This window comes from Erinaceus europaeus, chromosome 1 (genome assembly GCF_950295315.1).
Source record: "Erinaceus europaeus chromosome 1, mEriEur2.1, whole genome shotgun sequence".
Lineage (NCBI taxonomy): Eukaryota > Metazoa > Chordata > Mammalia > Eulipotyphla > Erinaceidae > Erinaceus > Erinaceus europaeus.
This window is the reverse complement of record NC_080162.1, coordinates 82,707,573-82,723,086: the sequence shown is the minus strand read 5'-3', so window position 1 is coordinate 82,723,086 and position 15,514 is coordinate 82,707,573.

The window sequence follows — 15,514 nt, the reverse complement described above, 5'->3', positions numbered from 1 at the left end:
TGTTTTACCAGTTTAATTCATCTCTGATAAGAGAACACTTACTAAATAGTTTGAATGGTCTTAGAGCTAGAAGTATAGCTTAGTATACCTGTTTTGTAAACCATACAACCTAGTTAAAATCTGACCTCCACTAAATGGGAAGAGGTTTCAATATTATAGAGTCTCTTTCTCTTTCCTTCTGTCTAAAGAAGTCATCCTGTAGTTTGGGAAAAATTTAGTTTTATAGGTCTTTGGTGAATTTTGCTTTCCATTCCAAAAGATAGTTAATTTTACTTAGTAGATGTTAGATATTATTTTTCTAATACTCAATTCATATTTAATTAAGTCAGCTATTTCAGTCAGTAAAGTAGTTCAAATATATTAAGCAAATCTTTTATTTCCATTGAATTTTTATCTGTTTATACTCTGATCTCTGAGAAACTTTTTAAATCACTCTGTATTACTGTAACTATATCTATTTGGAATATTTGGGAGCTATGTTAGTTGGCTACATTACATCTCAGTGAACTGACACTTCATTGTCTGGGAATGTCTCTCTTTACCTCTAGGACAATTTCTTATTTTAAAGCAAATTTTGTCACATATAAGGGTATTATACTAGCTATCTTGATTAAGATTATTTTCTTTATTGGAAGGATTAATGATTTAAAATCAACAGTACAATATACAGTAGTTGGTATATATGTAACATTTCTCAGTGTTTCACATACCACATAACTCTAACCCTCCCCATAGGTCTTCCATGACCTTCATGTTCCAGGACCTGAAGACTCCCACTGACCACAGAGTCCTTTACTTTGGTGCAGTAGCTATTTGATTAGTTAATGTACCCCTTTTCTGTCAAAGACTTTGTGATCCTATATTTAAAATAAATATTGCATAGTCAGTATGTTATTTATGAAAAAATTCTCCTAGTTGAAGAATCTAGATCATATACATTTAATAAAAATTCTGATATATATTTGGACTAAGTATGACATTTTACTGCCTGTCTTTAATTTTCCTGTCTGTCCACTGCTCATTTCTCTCCATCTTTGTCTTCTCTGGGAATAATCTAATATATTTTTTCTATTTAATTCCCCCATACACACACATTACATTTTTTATTTATACATTCTTGGTATTTATTTTATAAGATACTCTAAAGATTGCAAAATCTTTGATTATTGGTTTTATAGAAGTGTTTTACAACTTCCCAGACCTTGTTAGGATTCTAGACTACTTTAACTCTATTTATATCTTTGTCTCTTTCTGTTTTAATGTTGCAGTCACAAAATATTATTGCTACCCCTTGTAGTTGTGCCCAGATACTTACTCCCCCTACAGCATTTCATCTTCTCATAAATTCCGTATTTTCATGTGGGATCATTTTCCTTCTGTCTAAAAAACATCCTTCATCATTCCCTTAGTACAATTCTACTGAAATAAATTACTTCAGATTTTGTTTGTGACAAGATGTATTTAATCTTCATTTCTTTTTTATTTTTTTAAATTATTTATTTTCCCTTTTGTTGCCCTTGGTGTTTTTTTTTATTTATTGTTGATGTAGTTATTATTGTTGTTGTTGATGATGTCATTGTTGTTGGATAGGGCAGAGAGAAATGGAGAGAGGAGGGGACGACAGAGAGGGGGAGAGAAAGACAGACACCTTCAGACCTGCTTCGCCGCTTGTGAAGTAACTCAGTAACTCTCCTGCAGGTGAGGAGCCAAAGGCTCAAACCAAGATCCTTTTGCCAGTCCTTGCACTTCACGCCACGTGTGCTTAATCCGATGCACTACTGCCCGACTCCCTTAATCTTCATTTCTAATGAATTTTTCTGGATTTAAAATTCTAGGTTGGAAGTTATCTTGAATATTTTAGGGTTACTGTTTCATTATGTTCCTCTTGCATAATTTCATCTGGGAAATCAGCTCAAAAAACTATTTTTTTACAGTTTTGAATGTAATATGCTTTTTTAAAAATTGATTGTTTTAAAGTATTTTTTTGTTTCTCATTTTCCTTTTTCATTATTCTACTGAATCAGATGTGATTTTCTTTGACTTAATCTTCTTGGTTAACTAGATGTGATGTTTTCATCATATTTAGGAAATTTCTGGCTATTAAACTTCAAATTTTGCTGTTGCTTTTGTTGTATTTTTTTTGTTTTGTTTTTGGAATTTTAATTTTACCATATTTCATGTGATTCATATTCCTCTATATTTTCCATCTTTGGTTACTTACTTGACAATTCTGAGATCCATTCTCAGCATTGAGAATACAAATGTTTTCACACAATGGATTTTACTAATGAAGTTTATGTAAAGAAAAGAATGCAGTCTGTGTTTGCTAGATAATAGTTACTCAGCAATTTTTCAGTATGGAAGCTTATTCTTCAAAAATACTGGTAACAATAAGAGTTACATTTTATTGTTTTTATTATGAGATAAGCAGAACTTTAAGCCCTTGACATATATTATCCCAATTTTCTTTATAGTGACCAGTGTTACTACATTGATACTAGAGACAAGGAAACTAACTCACAGATAGATACAGAAACAAAACACACTGTGTGGTTTTGACTCAGGCTTTCTCATGGGTTTGTAGTCATAGTGTGACCCCATCTCCTAAAAGAACTTTGAATTGCTCCCAAAATTATTCAGTTAGCTCACATAAAACTAAAGGTAATTAACCATTTTGACCCATTAAATTGTCACTTTCATAGGATTCAACCTAATAATTTATGTTTATTAGATTCCAAGACTGTGATGGGTACAAAAGAATATAGCAAGGAAGATTTCAATCTTACTAAAGCAAAAAGCTATTTTTATTGCTAACCACCTCCTTGATGTGGGGGGAAAAAATGCTATGGAGACAAGGCCAGAAATTAAGAAAGCAACATCTGGATGGAGCAGGAGGGATCAATTTTTCTGTGGTCTTATGATAAAATAGAACCTCAGGAGTCTGGAACAACAAAAAAAACCTTTTCATCCTCAGCCTTTATGGACCCTGCTCTCATACTTCTGTTCTCCTCAGAGACCTGCCCCAATCCAGTCTGGTTGTCACCCTCTAGAGATTTGGAGGAGTCATGTTACATTATCTGGAATTCCCCAGAAATTCTTTCTGGTTTTCATCACCCCTTCACTTTACAACCAGTATTGTGGCTGTTTCAGGATTCACAAGAGAGTAAATAGTGAGAACACTCCTTCACTTGAGGCAATTGACTCTCTTAGAGAACAGTTCATGTTTTAAGGATGAAGCTTTTAAAGTGGAAAGTGTCACTGAGTAACAGTGAAAAATAAATGAGGTAAAGTTATGTATGCTTGCATGAAAAATACTCCAAAACACCTTGAGCAGCAAAAAGTGCAGGTGTGTGTGTATGTGTGCGTGTGCGTGTGCGTGTGTGTATGTAAATGTATAGAAAGCATCTGGAAGGAGAAGCACTAAAGTAGTGATAATGGTCATCATTTATGGGAAGGAAAGGCTAAAGGAAGTCTGTCAAGACCAATACCCATGTTCAGTGGAGAAGCAATTACAGAAGCCAGATCTTCCAGCTTCTGTACCCCATAATGATCCTGGGTCCAAACTCCCAGAGGGATAAAGAATAGGGAAGCTTTAATGGAAGGGATAGGATATGGAAATATGATGATGGGAATGTGCAGAATTGTACCTATTACCCTATAGTCTTGTCAAATATTAATAAATTGAAGAGAGAAATAGAGGAGAGAAAGAGAAAAAAAGAGAGAGACTTATACAGTAACTGTTAAGTTGGGTCATGTTTTATCACAGTGAGAAAAAATAGCTACCTATACAATTGAAATATGTGATTTTTAAACTAATAAAGCAATAGGCCTAAAGTTAGGAGACATCTTAGTTTGGCTTCCTAAGAAGCAGAATCTGAGACTAGGATTCAAATACAGTTGTTTCCAGGGAGGTGATCCCTAGATATACTGAAAGTGGAAGATTGAGCCAGTGAAAGAAATGCACTTAGTATAAAATTGCCACCATGGCAACTGTGTATAACATGTCTAAAATCATGTACCTCAGAGTTACCTCACACGAAGAGGGAGGGACCTAGGGGCAGTTACAGGCCAAATACCATTGTTCAGTTGAAGTCTGGGACTGAGGAACATTGGTTCCCTGGCACTTCTGTTCTACCACACAGTTGAGATGAGTGAACCTTAGTGGTCAGAGAAAACCTTTGTATAAATAAATTAAAAGACTGGGAGTTCAAAGTTTAATTGGCATGAAGGTGGGTTTTAAGAACAGGGCGATTTGAATAAGACATCAGTATAATCTATAAGAGCTATATCTTTACCCCACTTTAAGTAGGAAACATGAAGTCAGCCCCTGGGGTTTTCTCTGGATATCTGAGTCAGATGTCACCCCACAGTAGGATAGGTACCTCTGGAAGTAAGAAAGTTCCTCATAACCAGAGCTCTGCATTGGTGTCATCTGTCTGCCTAGCAAATTCCAGCAAGTCAGCAGCTCTATGACTTTTATAACAAGCCCCATCACCTCAGCTTCTCTAATAGGACAGAAGAGATACAGACAAAACAACCTTGTCTTCTTCAGGCATTGGCTGTAGATGAGTTTGACAACAAAACCAATAAGTACTTTCAAAAGTATTTGGTCATCAATATGACCATAAGAAAATGATTTTAAAACCAAAATTCAAAGGTAAGCCCTCCCTCCTATAATATGGACAGGTCACTCACTGTATCACCCTAAAATTCATCAGTAAGATGTGAGAAACAAGATCACCTTCTTCACAGGCTCTTGTGCCTTATACATACTTAAGAATCATGCAAAAAGCAATGAGCACAATTTGGGGCACTTGGTTAATGTACAGCACATGTCGGCTGGTCCTGAAAAGAAAACCTCAGAAGCTGATCCCACACCTGCTGTTTTCCAAATGTTGCTGCTGGAGTTGTTGGGGAAAAAGCAAAAATGAAATCTCCATCCCTATCCCCTCTAGAGGTGGTGATTTGTGCTCATGAGTCACAGGGCAATTGTGAATTCTCAGACAGGAAATCAGTTCCCTTGGGCTTTGGTGAGTCTACAGCCAAGAAGAAAGAAGAGGATCCCAATGGAGCAAATTCCAGGGAGAGTGGACAGCCTGTGACCCTTCCTGTAGCTTTATTGTCTCAGCCCAACTAATCTGAGCGCAACAAACGTGCTTTTATTGACCTGCTTCTTCTTGCCCTGATTTAAATTTCAAACAGCCCATGGTTTTATTCTCTCCTCACCATCCCCGAAAGCTAACCTTTATGGATTTTACAAGCCTCAGAGCCCTCAGCTCACACACTCGATTTGCACCATCTTTGCATAAGGAAAAAGCAGTCGATGCAAACTGAATTAATTGTAATTGACCATAATATGCTTACAGAAATGCCAAGGAGTTTTCATTAGTAGATAAGCCCCGAAGTATCTGCTGATGATTTACATCTGCATGAACACACTGCATGGCCACAGTTAATCATGGGACCTGCCACAAAAGGTGCTTCATCAAACTGTGGCAGAAGCCGTGACACCTCCAGGAACCAACACATCTACCTAGCTTCCTGTGAGGGGCCTTGAAGTCACTGCCTGAAACTGTACAGTGCCATACTGCCCTGTAGATTCAGACTGGACCTTGTTTGCTCCCCCCAACCTCTATGTTCATCTGTCCTACTCATAACCTTGAAGATGCTCATCCCACCCTGGGTCAGGTAGATGGGATAAACAATTCATTTTATTCACAGATTATTTTTTTCCTCTGTCCTAATCCAATTTACTAGCCCTTTTCACTACTCTGACACCATCTTCTCAGACAATATTTTTGTCCCACTCCATGTTAGCTGTCAAACTCAAGCAAAAAACTATGATAGTCATGGGTTAGACATCCGGAACTCTAGTGGTAGGAATTGTGCAGAGTTGTACCCCTTGTAATTTTGTAAATCAATATTAAATCACTAATAATAATTTTTTTAAAAGATGCTCATCCTACTCACCCATGTGACAACCTAAGTCTTTCTCCATCAATAATCCTTACTGAGGCTAGAATTGAACTTGTGCCCTGCTTCATAAAACACACCTAAAAAAAAAAAGATAAATAAACAGTTTACTGACTGGAACTCAGCCTCTGGGACCTTAGGCACAAGGTGTTGCTCTAGCGGGCTATGCCATCTTCCCATCCTGACCCCCCTTTGTTATTAAAGGCATAAAGTTTCCAAAAGGTGAGCAGAGGCTAGCAAAGGAGTTCAGCTAAGCCAATGCAGAATAGCACATATATGGATGCCAGTAGTCATATGTGATCACAAACATTTGAAAAGTGGCTATTCCAAATGAGATGAGCTTTAAATATGAGATATATGCTAGATTTTGAAGACATAATATGTCCTACCCATCAGAAGACCTTTGCTAGATTTGTAGGATAAAGAAGACACCTTAAATGAGGTGCCTAGTGGCTCTGTCCCAATGCAGGACCACCATAGAATTCTAATTCAGATGAGGAGAGGACTGAGGAATTCAAAGGGAGGAAGTCCAAGGGCTGGCCAGCTAAACCAAGGATAGAAATTTTATGTTTTCATAGAGTAAGGGAAAAGGGGAGTTTCTAGTGGAAAAGATGTTTCCAGCAGAATTTAAAGGCCCCACTGGTTCAGGTCCTGAGCCTGTTCAGCTTCAGGTCAATCAGGGGACCTTGAGTAAAGCTCGTCCCTGCAGGAAAGCTGGACACGTCTTCACGTATTACAGAACTGTCCCTTGGAGAATATTGTGATGTGGATGTTCTATCAACGTTGCACACTTGTTTGCATCTTCCTCCTGTCCCCTGCTCCCTTCTTCTTCTTTTTTCTTCTTTTTTTTTTTTTTTTTGTTTTGAGAAGTCAACACTCTTCGTATTTTGTGTGAACCACATACCAATGGCAGAGAGAGTCTACCTCAGTGGCATGACTTGTGACTCTGAGAGTGGCTGGGCTCTCAGCCAGGGGGTAAGAGAGAGATCTGGGATGTGCTCAGTCACATATATATTTTTTTTCTCCTACACTCAATTATCAGTTACTGACCTTGATTCAGCCCTGTGCTAAGTCACAAATGTCTGGTGGCTGAGAACACAGGCTTTAGATCCAGACTATGAGTTTAGATCTCAGCTCTATCACTTACTAGCTTTGGGCATATCGTTTAGGCTCTGTGTGCCTCAGTTTCCTCAACTGTAAAGACTAGGAGGATAGTAATTTCTATTTCACAGGGTTATAAAGATAATTAAATTAACTGAGGGCTCAGTCATCAGTGGGTGGAGCAATGGATGCCTTTGAACTTGAATAGGAAAGTGAATAACATCTAAGCACATCTGTTTTTCAAAACGAGGACAGTATTAATGAAAAATGAAAGCCTTTTAATTACCATATAGTTTTGTATTGTTTTACAACCACCTCAGTGTATCCTATTTTCCTAGTGATCTCTTGTATTTTATGCATTTCATAACCATAAATGATTTTGTTCTTTTTGTTTGATTTTTATTGCCACCAGGGTTGTCACTGGTGCCTGCAATCTTTTCTAATTCTTTTTTTTATTATTAATTTAATTATGATTGACAAGTCTGTTGGATAAGAAGGGTACAATCCCACACAATTCCTACCACCAGAGTTCCACATACCATCTCTTCCACTGAAAGCTTTCCTATTTATCCCTTTGGAAGCATGGACCCAGTATCAGTATGGGGTGCAGATGGTGGGAGGTCTCAGTTCTGTAATTGCTTCTCCACTGGACATGGGCTTTGGCAGGTGGATCCATACCCCCAGCCTGTTTCTATCTTTCCCTAGTGGGGTAGGGCTCTGGAGAGGTGAGGTTCCAGGACCCATTAATGAGATCGTCTGCTCAGGAAATTCATGTTGGCATCATGGTAGCATCTGCAACTTGTTGGCTGAAAGGCATTAAGATATAAAGCAGAACAAACTGTTGACTGATCAGGAACTTAAAGGCAAGAATATTACAGATGAGGATTTAAGGTCCCCATTTAAGAAAAAGAAAGGAAGTCTATTTTTTTTTTTACTAATTTTTACCTGAGCCTGACAGCTAACATGCAGGTGGGCTAAAGGTACTGTCTGGGGAGATGGTGTCAGAGTTGGAAATAAGACTAGAAAGCTGGATTATGGAAGATAATAGATCCCAATTATGGGAAAAGTATATAAATACCATTAACTATAAATCCCATTGATCTGATCTGAGGTCCATATTAAGCACAGGAGCCTGTGTAACTTCTGCTTCCCTATAGGACTGAGTTTGCATTCAATGGTCATAGCTAAGAGCATTACAGGCTGTACTCATTGCAGGGCCCATCTTCCTTGATTGGCAGAGTGTGTTGACCCAGCCTGTCTTCAGAGAGTGGGACAATCCCTACCATTATTATTCCACATTGTGGTCAAGGTTCTGGAGAGGCCCACAAGCAGGTCCATGATGCTATTTATTCCTCATAGAGATGACTATTGATGGTGGAGAGAGTGATCTGTTAGACGTCTAGGCCCATCATATCTATGTGGGAATCCCAGGGTTCCCTGCCTAGGGCCCCAGATGATAAGATGACCTAGTAGTTAACAAAAGAGCCATCATCAAAGTATGCCTGTCTCTTGTCCTAATCCAGCTTTAGTAGTCCTTACTTTATCTGACTCGGTTGGACTAAGAGTGATTTAGGGAAGCGAAGTAGAAAGCAGGTGAGATAGAAAATAGAGAGGGAAGGGGTGATAGAGAAGGGAGACAGAGAGACACCTGCAGCACTGCTCCACCACTGGCAAAGCTCTCCCCCGGTTCTCTTCTGTGCATTGGCCAGCAACTGCAAATGAGGGGGAAGGCAGGCCACCCCAGGGTCCTGGGGACACTGCTGATGAGGGCAAGCATGCCAAGAGAAAACATAACCACTCCAGGAGAAGCTTCAGGGAGACATCTCGTTTATTGGGTGTATAAGCAAGCAGATATACTCAAGTGGTTAAGGAAGAGAAGAGGTCATTTACTAATCATAAAGCCATACACAATACAGGGGTAAGTCTTTGATTTGACCATCACTGGGAAGCTACCATATAAGGTCTGATCTAAAGGTAAATCCTGAGCACCTCAGAGAAGGGGGTAAGTGGGGCACTTAAGCAAAATCAGGATGTTTGTGGTGGGTTTTAGTGGGCCGTAACTTTGCTCAAAGGGAATGAGGAACCATGTGCAAGAAAGTCCCCGGCCTGGAAAATTCCATCACCAGCCATGGTATCAAGTGGAGACCTGCCTACTGCCCCTCCTGTGAGAAGGGGGCTCAGGGTTGACCCTCTCAGACTCTCATAGAGATAATGGCCAGGTTTTCTCAGACAGTGGGCCTTTCCCCACACAAGAGAACTCAGGCAAGTGGTAGTTACTGTCAGTGTCAGAATTACTGGATTATATGGTCATATTTTCCAAAGATATATCTATATTACTTTGGAAAAATAAAATCACTAGATGAATCTCTTGAGTAGTAGCACTATTAATGATGATTATTTTTCCATTTTTCTATGTTATTGGGGAGTTAATGATTTAAAGTATAATCTTTAATATATTGGGACAGGCTCTCATCTCCCCTGATCAGTGTCTAGAAGACACACCAACATCCCTATGTCCCTTTATCCTGTTCCTTTCTCTCCTTCCTCAGAGTCCTTTGTTTTGGTGCAATATGCCACACCCAACCCAAGTTTTACCTTATGTCCTCCCTTAATGTCTTTCATTCTTACATTCAACATTTTCTAGATCTGTGCATCTTTAGAGAACTAGGATGTATCAGATTGACATCTCATTTTGACTGCCTTCTGAGCAGTGTGCTTACAGGTAGTCATTGACCCTGTCTGACCCTAATTTTCACCATCTGTGAGAAGGCAATACTTGGACCAGCCTCATAGTGTCATAAGATTAAGTGCAAATGAGATAAAGCATAGAGTGGGAAAAAAAGCATAACAAATACTAGTTAATATTGACTTTAATGAGGAAAAAAAAGACAAGTAGGAAGAAGAAGAATGGGTAGAAGTAAAATGGAAAAATAAAGGATAGGTAGAAGATAGATAATATATATATATATATATATATATATATATAGAGAGAGAGAGAGAGAGAGAGAGAGAGAGAGAGAGAGAGAGATTATAGACAGACAGATAATCTATTAAATCTCAGTTTAGTATCTGATTCCCAGGGCCAGTTGGTGGCATACCTGGTTGAGCACACATGTAACAAGGCTCAAGGACCCAGGTTCAAGCCCCTGGCCCCACCGTGCAGGGGGAAAGCTTCATAAGCAGTGAAGCAGTGTTGTGTGTGTGTCTCTGCCTCTCTCCCTCACTATCTCCCCTTCTTCTTGATTTCTGACTGTCTCTATCCAATAAATAAATATATAAATATAACTAATAATAATGTATCAGATTCCCCCTTCCCATGAAGAGTCCAAATTCTTAGGAACATGTTCTTTTAGCTATGCTTATATGAGAAGAATAAAGTAGACCACAAAGAAAAAAGCTATATCAGGTCTTCCCAAGGTAATTCAGTACTCTCACCCAACCTCTGCCTTTCTTGACTATTTCTCTTCTTGACTCTCTCTTCACCTACATGCCATGTTTAGAGAAAGGAAGCCCCTTGGTTGCCCTTAAGCTGGAATTCCTTAGCTCCAGCGTCAGGTTTGGCCCTATTCCAGACTTTCAAATCAACAAAAAGGCAGAAATCAATATTGAACACATCCTAAGCCCATTTCCCCAGACAGATAAAAGTTCATATCAAGGCCAGGAGAGGAGGACAATTTATAGGGAAGGTTAACCATTTCCTACTATAGCTCCTCCTACCAACCAATGTGTGATAGCTGTTCCTACTGTATTCAGTTCCCTTTAAAGGCATGCTAGAATTTAACTAAGCAAACCCCATGGTTGGTGGCTTCTTGAAATAGGGTCCTATCTAAAAATCAAAGTGGTAAATGACTGGGAGAATGTGTTGGTCCTCTCTATTAAGGGAACATTCCAGAAAACTGAAGGTTCTGGGACACCCAGGTGGTAGGGTTTAAGATGCCTATGGACAATGCCATCTCTTCCACACCATTTCTACACACAAGCATGCCTTCACTCATCCAACATGATCTCCATACTAATAAATGCTCACAAGTCCTCGCACACATATAGGAAAACAAGCACATCTCCAAAAAAATATATTCATAAAAGTATACATTATAGACATGGACCCACAAACATTCATATTCAATCACATACATATACAAACTGCCCACACATTGTCAATAGCATCATTGTCTAGTTCCAAGTTACGAACTTGAAAGGTCTTTCTGGCATCTGTGCCTTATTCTACACTAATAATCTATCATAATTTCAGTTCATTTGACCTCTTCAGCAGTCTTTGCAATCCTTTTCAGTGCTTCTTTGTCAATAGTCAATGCCCCAGTCTTTAGAGAAAGCTCATGAGTAGGGTGCATGCATTGACATGGGTGCAGCTCACACTTGAGCCCCAGGATCATATAGCAATACCTTGGCACCAAGAGGAGCTCTGGCACTGTGGTGTCTGTCCATCTCTTCTTTCTCTTTCACGTTCTCTTTTTCTCTCTCTTTGAGTGAAAAAAGTCACTGTAGGAGCAGTGAAAGCATGCATGCATGAGGCCCTGGCTGTACACACACACACACACACACACACACACACACACACACATCACATCACATCACACACATCCAACACATCCAATTCACCAGCTTGGCCCTCTCAGAAAATTCATGTCCCTAGTAGGATTGGCATACCAGGGAAAAGAGAACATGTCAAAAGCAGATTCTTGGGGATAAGTTAAAGACCCAGACTAGATGAAAGGTACAGAAATAAAGGAACTAATGTCAATAAAGTTAGCATTTAGAGAAGCCAGTGTGAAAGATAGGAGGGAAATAGTCCAGAAATGTGTCTAATAAAAACCCAAAAGAAGATCAATTTCCATTTCTTCTTCTTCTTTCTAATTTTTATTAGATAGGACAGAGAGAAATTGAGAGAGGAAGGGGAGATAGGGAGGGAGAGAAAAAGAAAAACACCTGAAGACCTGCTTCACTGCTCATGAAGCATCCACCCTGCAGGTGAGGAGTATGAGTTCAAACCCTGGTCTGTGCACTTGGTAATATGTGCATTTAACTGTGTGTACCACAGCCTACCCAGACCCCCTCGAAGATCAATTCCCTAAAAATGAATAACCAAGTGCAATGCTTCAAGAAAATAAAAGGTTGTTGAAAAACAGACCTATAACTCTGACCACAAGGATGCCAGTGTTGATCTTGATAAAAGTAATTTGAGGGACACTGAAAAATACTTATGGTCCAGTGGTGGCACACCTGGTTGAGTGCACATGTTACAACGTGAAAGGACCCTAGTTCAAGCCCCCAGCCCTCACCTTAAGGCAGAAAGCTTTGTAAGTGGTGAAGCAGGGCTGCAGGTGTCTTTCTGTCTCTCCCCTTCTCTGTCTCCCCCTTCCATCTCAATTTCTGCCTCTGTCTATCCAATACATAAATAAAGATAATTTAAATATATATATTTAGAAATAGGAAAATCATTATTTAGAAGTGGGTGATTCCTAGGCCCCTAGTCAGGGAATCCTTGGATTCCCACAGAGACAGGATGGGCCTAGACTTCTAACAGATCCCTCTCTCCACTGTCACTGGTCATCTCCATCAGGAAAAACATAGTGTACCCTTGTATGGGCCGCTATAGGACCTTGCCCTCAATATGGATCAGTAATGATAGGGACAGCCCCATTATCTGAATGGAGTTGTGTCAACATACTTTACCACTCAAAGAAGATGGGTCCTCAATTAGTGCAATCTAGAATGTTCCTAGCCATGATTCCAGAATACAAGCTCAGACCCGCAGGGATGTAGAGGTTACACAAGCTCCTTCAATGAATATGGGTCCCAGATCAAATTGATAGGGTCTAAAGTTAACAATATTTATAAACTTTTCCCATATTTAGGACCTACTCTCTTCCCTGATCCAGTTTTCTAGTCCTAGTTCCAACTCTGACACTATCTCCCCAGATAATACTTTGGGTCCATCTGCATGTTAGCTGTCAGCCTCAGGCAAAAATTAGTAAGTCACGGGCCTCTTGGAATATACCTAAAATAAACCTACTAGCTTTTTCCAAACTGGAGACCTCAAATCTCATCTGCTATTTTATTGCTTTTTAAGTTCCTAATTATTAAACCACTTGTTCTTTTTTATATCTTAGTGCTTTTTCAGCCACCAAGTTGCAGATGCTACCATGAAACCAACTTGACATCTCTGAGCAGATGACCTCAGCAGTGTACCCTTGAACCCCACCTCTCCAGACCTACCCCAATAGGGAAAGATAGAGACAGACTAGGAGTATGGATCGACCTATCAATGCCCATGTCCAGCAGAGAAGCAATTACAGAAGCCAGAGCTTCTGCCTTCTGTACCCCATGATGATCCTGAGTTGATGCTCCCAGAGGGATAAAGAGTAAGAAAGCTTTCAAGGGAGGGAATGAAATATGGAACTTTAGTTATGAGAATTGTGTGGAATTGTACCTCTCTTATCCTATGGTCTTGTCAATATTTTCATTTTATAAATAAATAAAATAATCCAAAGGCACACAGTGAGTAAGTGATGTACCAGGGATCTGAACCCATGTTCAGCTCTTAGAACAATCGTCTTCATTACCAAGGGCCTCACCTATGGACACCACACCCATCCCTCCACAAGCTGCCTCATGCCAAGAGGGTCCTGGTTTAAGCTAGTCACCATAACACCAAAGTCTAAGATATTGATTAAATCCTGACTGTGTTATCACAGGGGCCTCCTCTGATTTCTCCAGAGCACCTAGTGCTGTTATCAACTGCAACAGGTCACTGCTGTTACAACTTACCCACTGCACCTGTTACCACAGTTGCCAGACCCAAAGGCTAAGCCGTCATGAGTTTTTTCCAGGGACCTGGGTCTTCTGCCCACCACAACTCCTCTCTTCCCAATCTCCTCTCAATAAGATTCTCATTCTCAATTTTTCACAGAAGCTGAAATTCACCAGCCTATCCCTTTTACCCCATCAGTGAAAATATGCCATTGCATTACTGATATAAAAAAAGAAGTGGGTGATTATAGATCACATCTTTATTATAAATACCTTCTCTATATAATAGTTGACTTTATAATGACATTAACAATGAAGAAAGATATGAGATGTCAGGTAGAAGGGGCCTGGAGAAGTACTGGGTTGTCAGAAAAGCCACAACACATTTTTGCATAGAAAAATATATCATTACTTTTCCAACAACCCAGAATTGATTGCTTAGTCTACTACTGTAGTGTATGCATTTCCATCCTGAACTGCTTTCTCAGTACCCCAACAGTGAACTCTAGCAATGAATCCCAGTGTGAGCCAATGAAAGTGTTTGTTCTCATTTTCCCCATGGAAATTGATAAGTTCAAGGATAAAACTCAAGACACAGAGACAGCAAGAAAGCTCACTTAGACAATGTGCTGCCTTGCCAGGTGTGTGATCCAGGTTCAAGCCATGGGGCTTCATCACATTGAAAGAATTTTTGATGCTGTACTCGCTTTCCTTCTCTCTCTCTCTACCTCTCTGTATGTGAAAACGAAAAAAAAAAAAAAAAAAACTTGGAACACAAATTAAACCTATTAAAATTCTTTGGATTTCTTCTTATTCAAACTAGATGACACAGTCGCCATTTCCTCTTTGATCATGAGCTACAGAAATGTGACCTGGAAAAAAAAAAAAAGAAAGAAACAAATGTGACCTGTAACTACCTATAGGCAGGTTTCCAGCACATGGAAAACCTATCAGAAAGAATAATACTAACATGAGGTCAGGAGTGGAGAGAAAGATGACACAGCAATCATTTCTTAGTCGAGCTGTCTCTGAAGTCAGTTCCATTTCTGCCTCACAATTTGTTTATGTAATTTAATCAAGTTCCTTTTGCTCCTCCTCTAGTATAAGTAGAGTTTCTATCTAAAGAAACCCAAATAGTTCCTATGTAGGACTGAAAATCAATATATTAAGGGGGGAAATGTTCAATTCTTTTGTATAAGCCTATTGCAGACTATAAGACATTAGTCAGAATAGTGGGAAAGACTGAACACAACAGATGTTAGAGTCAGGTAGAAAGCTCGGTCTCCTGTACTGAATATAGGTCCCAGATTAGACCAATGGGGGTTACAGTGAACAGTGTTTATATATTCCCCCCATATTTGGAATCTACTCTCTTCCCTGATCCGGTTGTCTAGTCCTAGTTCCAACTCTGACACCATCTCCACAGACAATACTTTAAGCCCACCTGCATGTTAACTGTCAGGCTCAGGCCTGTCCCCCGCCCCCCGAGAATATACCTAAAATAGACTTTCTAGCTTTTTCCAAAATGGAGACCTCAAATCTCATCTGTTCTAGCTTTACCTTTAAGTTCCTGATTACTAAATCATTTGTTCTGCTTTCTATCTCAATACTCTTCAGCCACCAAGGTGCAGATGCTACCATGATGCTAACCTGACTTCCCTGAGCAGCC